This window comes from Arachis hypogaea, chromosome 8, assembly GCF_003086295.3.
Source record: "Arachis hypogaea cultivar Tifrunner chromosome 8, arahy.Tifrunner.gnm2.J5K5, whole genome shotgun sequence".
Classification (NCBI taxonomy): domain Eukaryota; kingdom Viridiplantae; phylum Streptophyta; class Magnoliopsida; order Fabales; family Fabaceae; genus Arachis; species Arachis hypogaea.
The window spans coordinates 42,513,447-42,520,730 of record NC_092043.1 but is presented as its reverse complement, the minus strand read 5'-3'; positions in this window follow the sequence as shown (position 1 = coordinate 42,520,730).

The following is a 7,284-nucleotide window of genomic DNA, read 5'->3' as shown; positions in this document are numbered from 1 at the left end:
TGTCAAGTATGTGGCCGATTTGGTCATATTGTGTGGTATTGCTCCAATGATTCGTTCAAGAACACCCTCTCCCTTCTCAGATCTCATGATTTCCATAGCTCAATGCCTCCTCATCTTCTGCTTTTTCTTTGTATTCAGCAACTCCACCCCCACCATCATCATCTTTCCATAATCCCTCTGCCTATATGGCAGTTCTGTTTCTAATCCAGCGTAGTTTCTTGATACTGGGGCCTCATATCACATTACTCCTCATTAGTCAAATCTGCTCTCGTGTTCTGAATATTCGGGTCCTAAACAGATTTATATAGGTAATGGAACAGGTATGCATATTAAATACATTGGGGATTCTTATCTGCATCCCCTTGATTCTGAAAGATTTTTCAAATTATAATCTTTAATTCATGCACCTGATGTTACTAAGAATCTTGTGAGTGTCTCTAAATTTACAAAAGATAATGCATTATTTTTTGAGTTTCATGATGAATTTTGGTTTGTAAAGTGCAAGCACACCAAGAAGATTCTTCTTCAAGGTTTTAATACTAGAGGACCCTATCAATTTCACAATGTTGGAGTTTCAAGACTCACTACACACTACCCACTTGCTCTATTTTCTGTTTTCTCTTTCAATTTCCAGCTGTGGCATAAGATACTTGGACATATCACTACTAACACTGTTAAAACTATTCTTCAATTGTGTAACTCTATATAATTTTCTAATAATGATGATTCTATATCTGTGTTGTGTAATGACTGTGCCTATGCCAAAATGCACAAATTACCTTTTTCTGATTCACTGACTTCTTATACTTCTCCTTTACAGTTCATTTATTATGATGTTTGGGGGCCTAGTCCCATGATTTCTCATTTAGGATATCGTTATTATGTAATTTTTATTGATGTATTCTCTATATATACATGTCTTTATCTATTAGTGAATAAATCTCAAATTTTTTATGCTTTTCTGCAATATAAGGCTTACATTGAAAAATTGACTGGTCACCATATTAAGTGTTTACAATCTGATAATGGTAAGGAGCATATCTCCAGTACCTTTTCTTCTTTTTTTTTACAGCAGTCTGGAATTTAGTATAGGTTCTTTTGTCCTTATATTCATAAGCAGAATGGATGGGTAGATAGAAAACATTGCCATCTCACTGAGATGGCTTTGGCTATGATCTCTACTGCACATATGCCATTAATATATTGGGATGAAGCAGTTTTAACTGCTGCTTTCCTCATTAATAGACTACCCACCTCTGTTTTACATAGTAAGTCACCTTTTGAAGTTCTTCTAGGCCATAAACCTTACTATACTCTTCTAAAGGTCCTTGGCACTTCTTGTTATCCTAATTCGAGGCCATATAACAAAATAAAGTTTAGCTATAGGTCTCACCAGTGTGTATTTATAGGCTATGCTCAGAATTATAAAGACTATAAGTGTTTTTTACCATCTGGTAGTATATGTTTCAAGAAAAGTGTTATTTGATGAGAATATATATCCATATTCTCTGTTATTCTCTGGGAGCTTTGAGTCTCTCAGGAGTACTACTAATGCTTCTCCTAATGAATATGTTTCTAGACCTTTAGCCTTTAGGCATCCTAATCCTGTATTGCGAGATGACTCCATCCATTCTTTGCAATCTAGTGATGTTGTCCCTGATGTGTCTACTGATGCTCCCAATCCATCTCCTATCAATACTGCTGTGACAGCTCCATCCATTGTTTCCTCAAACCAATTCCAATATCTGGCATAGAGATTTGTTTACCACCTATTCAGCCTGACCCTATCCCTAAAAACACTCATCAAATGGTCACTAGGTCCAAAGCAGGCATTCATAAACCTAAAGCACATTTTTCTTGCATGAACTCTCATGTTATTGATGTGGCATTGCTTAAGAATGCTAAATCTGCTTTGAGCATTCCTCATTAGTTTTAAGCAATGCAAGATGAATATTAAGCACTAATTAGGGCCAACACATGGACACTTGTATCTCCATCGAAAAGTTCTAAGATCACAGGCTGTCATTGGGTATTTGCTGTCAAAAGGTTGCCAAATGAACAAATTAAGAAGTACAAAGCTCGTTTGGTGGCCCAAGGCTTTTTATCAAAGTGAAGGTTTTGACTTTGAAGAAGTATTTAGTTCATTGATTAGGCCAGCTACTGTCAAGTTAGTTCTTAGTGTTGCTTTGTCCAGAGACTGGGCACTTCGACAATTTGATTTCAATAAAACATTTCTCAATGGAGAATTGCATCAAGAAATCTACATGACACATCCCTTGGGATTTGAAATGGATGTTGCGACAAAGGTTTGTAAGCTTAATAAATCCCTTTATCGTCTAAAACAAGCTCCAAGGGAGTGATTTTTAAAACTAAGTACTACTTTAGAAATCTTTGGTTTCTACAATTCAAAGTCTGATATGTCATTATTCGTACCACCTTTAATTCTATTATTTACATCCTTTGTTATGTTGATGATATTATTATCACTGGAAACGATGCTATTGAAATTGATGATATGATTAAGAAATTACACAAAGTATTTTCGTTGAAAGATTTAGAAAATTTAAATTATTTCGTAGGCATCAAAGTAGTGAGGATTGCTGATAAGTTGTATCATTCTCAATCTAAGTACATTACTGATCTTCTTTCAAAAGTAGGTATGCATTGTGCTAGTCCTATGCTGATCCCATGCTGTCCTCTTTGCAGCTCACAAGCAAGGACTTTGAGGATTTTGAAGATCCCAAACTGTATAGATCTATAGTTAGATCTCTTCACTATACAACTATTATTAGACTTGATTTATCATTTACTGTTTGTAAAGTAAGCCAATTTATGCATGCTCCTAAACTAGCTCATTGGAAATTAGTAAAGCAGATCCTTTGATACTTGCAGGGAACGAAGGACTAGGGCCTGGTTTTTCATAAATGTCAGGACTTTAGGCTCTATGGTTTTCCTGATGCCGACTGGGCTTTAAATCTTGAGGATTGGAGATTAGTGTCGGGTTTTTGTGTATTTTTTGAAACTAATATTCTGTCATGGACTTGTAAAAAACAAAGTACAATAAGCAGATCCTCCACTGAAGCAGAGTTCAGGTGTTTAGCTGACTATGGAGCTGAGATTGTTTAGTTCACAAATTTGCTGGCTGAGCTACAAATTGGCCTGGCTACGACTCCTACAATATTCTGTGATAATCTCAGTACGATTCTTCTCACTGCAAATCCAGTTCTTCATGGCAAGACTAAACATTTCCAAATTGATATCCAATTTGTTTGAGACTTGATTAGGCAAAGGCAGCTGCATGTTGTTCATATTCCAGGAAATGACCAAGTTGCGCATGTCTTGACCGAACCCTTATTTATAGCCTCTTTTTATCAAGTTTAGGTGCAGATTGAGAATTGTTTTAAGACCAACTATTAGTTTGAGGGAGGTTGATAAGGATAACACTCAATTAGTTAGTTCAGATAGTTAGTTAGTTAATAGTCTGGACAGTTATTTGATGTTTAGCTCAAGATTTGTTAGTTAGTGTGGATCTTTTTATATTCTTGATGCTATAGTATAGCTATATATATTGAATATAGGGAAGTATAGTAGAGTATATGATGGTTTATTTCGGTAATAGAAAGTTACCTCTTTTTTCTCTGTTGTGATATTGTTACATAGTGAAATCAAATTTCAATAATCTCTATAAGAACTACTCATTGCCAAGTAGATTCTTGGACTGAATTTTGTTTTAGCACAGGTATGGATAGTGTCCTTACCTAAGTTAAGATCGTAAGGTTGGAGTTCAGGTAAGTCGCTATGTGAGTAGATCGCTGTATGTGAAAGTCATACCATTGCGTTGAACTTGGGTCAGAACTCAATGTGATTTTGAAAAGGCACGCGTCGCTTCGGTGCGTCTTGTGTCTTTCAGTTTTCATCAATTACTGCGCCCTTTAGTGATTTTTATAAATTGCAAAAAAGGCTATACCCTGGTTAATTAGTTAGGTGATCAAAATTTAGGTTAGATAAACCGTTAAAATTAATCATGATAAGCTAACTCATTTCAAACAATAATAATATGGGATGTGACAAAAGAAAAAACGTAGCACTTAATGTGTTAAAAGTTTATCAACTAATTTACACAATTTTTGTTTGGTTAACTGTGTTTTTCGAATCTTTCTTTCAATAAAGTTGTGTATGAAAAACATATTTTTCAAGCTTCTAATTGTCAATTTCTTAATTTTTTTGTGACATTTGTTGTGATGATGAATTATTTTAAATATTTCAGATTTGAACTCATCAACAATCTCTAGTGATCGAAAAGCATGGAGCGCGAAGAAGCATATTCGAAATGCAATCTAAGAATAACAGTCTGAAAGCTTGCATGCGCACTATTTTATTGCATGAGCATGAACCTCGCATGATGAGCACATTTTTCTTGCGTGATCAAGAAACTTGCATGCATACCATTTCTGTGCATGCGCGAGATCCTCACGCAAACCAAATTTTTTCGCGCGCATATGAGTGGTTTCACGTGTCATGATTAATGAAGCACGTGCAGCCACGAATTTGGCTCTCTAAAAGTCTCCAACAGTTGTATAAGATGATATATGAAGCCAAATCTTTGAGGAGAATGACACACTGCACTCAATTTTTACAATGTCTTAGGGGTTTTTAGTTTAAATTTAGAGAGAGAAGTTGAATTCCTAGGAATCTTCATCAATTTCTCTCTAGTTTTAGTTTTTAACCTTGTTTAGTTTATTTTTGTTTATATTTTCTTGTTCTACTACTTTGACTAAAATTCTTGTATTAGTTCTTTATTTCATTATTTTCTTTTATGAGAATATCTTGAATTCTTGTTTTTTATTAATAAATTTGATGTTTTAATTTATGTTATATTGTTGCTTAATTGAGTTGTTATTTTTTAATTCTTGTAGTGAGTAGTTGTATTTTTTTATTAATTTATGTAACTTATGATGCTTTATGTATTTGTCTTGAATTGAGAATTTGAGTGATTTTGAGGTACTAATGTCCAAGTTAACTGATAATTTAGAGTTATTAATTAATCTTATTTTTGCTAACGCTAACCTTACTAACAATTAGTAAGTTAGTTAGGACGTGTGAATTAAGATTAATTAAACCTAATTGATTTTTCTTAGTTTTTAAAAGTTGAAAAATTGGGTTTATTTTTTGTAATTTAGTTGGTGATAAAGATAGTGATTTTTAACCCTTAACACTTATTAAGATCTTTTAAAATATGAATTTAATTACATTTTCTAGTTAATTGACTTAATTGCTCTTAGTTTAAATTCTCTTGACATTTATTAATTGCTTGTTCTTTTAATTTCTTTTTATTTTATTATTTTTAATTGCGAACAAACTCCAATTTTTTTTATAGTCAAATTTAAAGCATTACATTATAATTCTATAGGAGAATGACTCGAAACTAAAATTTCTGATATCATTTTAAATGTTTGACATATTTTAAACTAAATTTTAATAATATTAAATTTTGGCTTAGAATTATCTACAACAAATTTTAAAGTTTTCAATTTAAAATTTTTTAAATCGGTATTTAATATTTATTAAAAATTTATTGTAAGTTTACGATTGTGCATCTGATACGAGATGATATAATAAGAGTGAACCATAAATACATGGTGAGATTTGAGTGTTAAATACAATTGTGGTGAGGATTTCATACTTGATCAATACATTTCAACATATAAGTATGTGAAATATGTTATTGATTAAGAGAAAGTAAGAAATATATAGTAAAACCCTTGAAGCAATTTTTTTTCAAAGGCATGGTACCTTTTATACATTGAAAATTAGAAAATTCCGATCAGCAACTGAAAATATATATGGGTGTTTCATAAACAACACTAAAAGCAGTTAGATCTACTAAATTTGGAGAATTAAGGAAATTACAAAACAACCACCTTTGGAGCACTTGCTTGTCAAGTAAACTGTTTTTTATTTATTGCTTTAGCCGGATGTTTTGATTACGGAAAACTCTGTATTCGATACTATATATATGCTGCACATTTTTTTGGTGACAGGAAAGATCAAAAGATAAAAAAACCAAAACACAAGCTAAGTTAAATTAGTTAGAATCGATAATTTTTTGTACCAGAATTTATTCTAAATTTATATCAGATTTGATTTAGAAAACATGAACTGAATTACTTTTTGTTCTAGATTTAGACAACTGATCAGCGATATCGTTAGCTTTTCTTCGAATAAAATGGAATTGGCTCTCCCAATTTTTGGACAAAAGATCTTGGAGCTTTAACACAATATCCTTCTTCTTCATCTATGTGTTTTGTGGCTGATTATATTACTCAATATAAGATGATGAAGTGAGTCTGTCTCATAAATAACACTCGTGCAATTAGTTTTCCAAGCTAACGTCAGCTCCTACTAAGATGCCAGGAGCTCACAATGACAAACAGACAAAAAAAAAGAGCACTTGAACAGTCCAACAGCCATCTCCTTCTATCATTTTTCAAAACACAACCAAAATCAATTTGCTGGACTCCCTGAAAAACACTAATATCACAATTGACCTTAAAAATGTCATTGAATGGAGGTTTTCACTTAAATATCCACTTATATCTGAATAGATAAACTAGTTGTAATAAATGTTTTTAAGATTAAAGCACATATTTTTAGTTAGCATCGTCGCTTTTTTATTAGACCAAATTTCATTCGGGTTAAAAATCTCTTGACATTGATACCTCCATATCCACTATATTTTCAATACTATGGTACGTATATATAACTGGATTAAAATTATATTATCGTTGTATTAATAGGTATTAATGTATCTATTAATCTACTTTTGATTAAATATATGTAATATATGTAAAATTATTAAATATTTTGAAATTTAAATAAAAAATCTTGAGTTAACTGTTTATGTATTATTTAAATAGTAAAATATGTTTTTTTTATAAATTATACATGATAAAGTAAAACAAAAAATATAAATTATATTAAAACTCTTATTATATTTATATATCAAATTTTTTATGATGTATAGATCTAGAATTTGATTTTTGTTTATTTAAAAAAATAGTATAAATTAAATAAAAAACTTTAAAAAAATGATTTGATGACAATTTATAATAGTTAAATTTAGAACAAACAAAATCATAATTGACTATTTCATTGTATTTGAAGTTGTTGACCTTTTCATTGTATTTGAAGAATAAAAAAAATATACAACGTTAACTTTCGTGCCCTGCTGATATCTTTGAAATTTTCAAAGAATTGTATATTTATGCATTGATATATAAGACC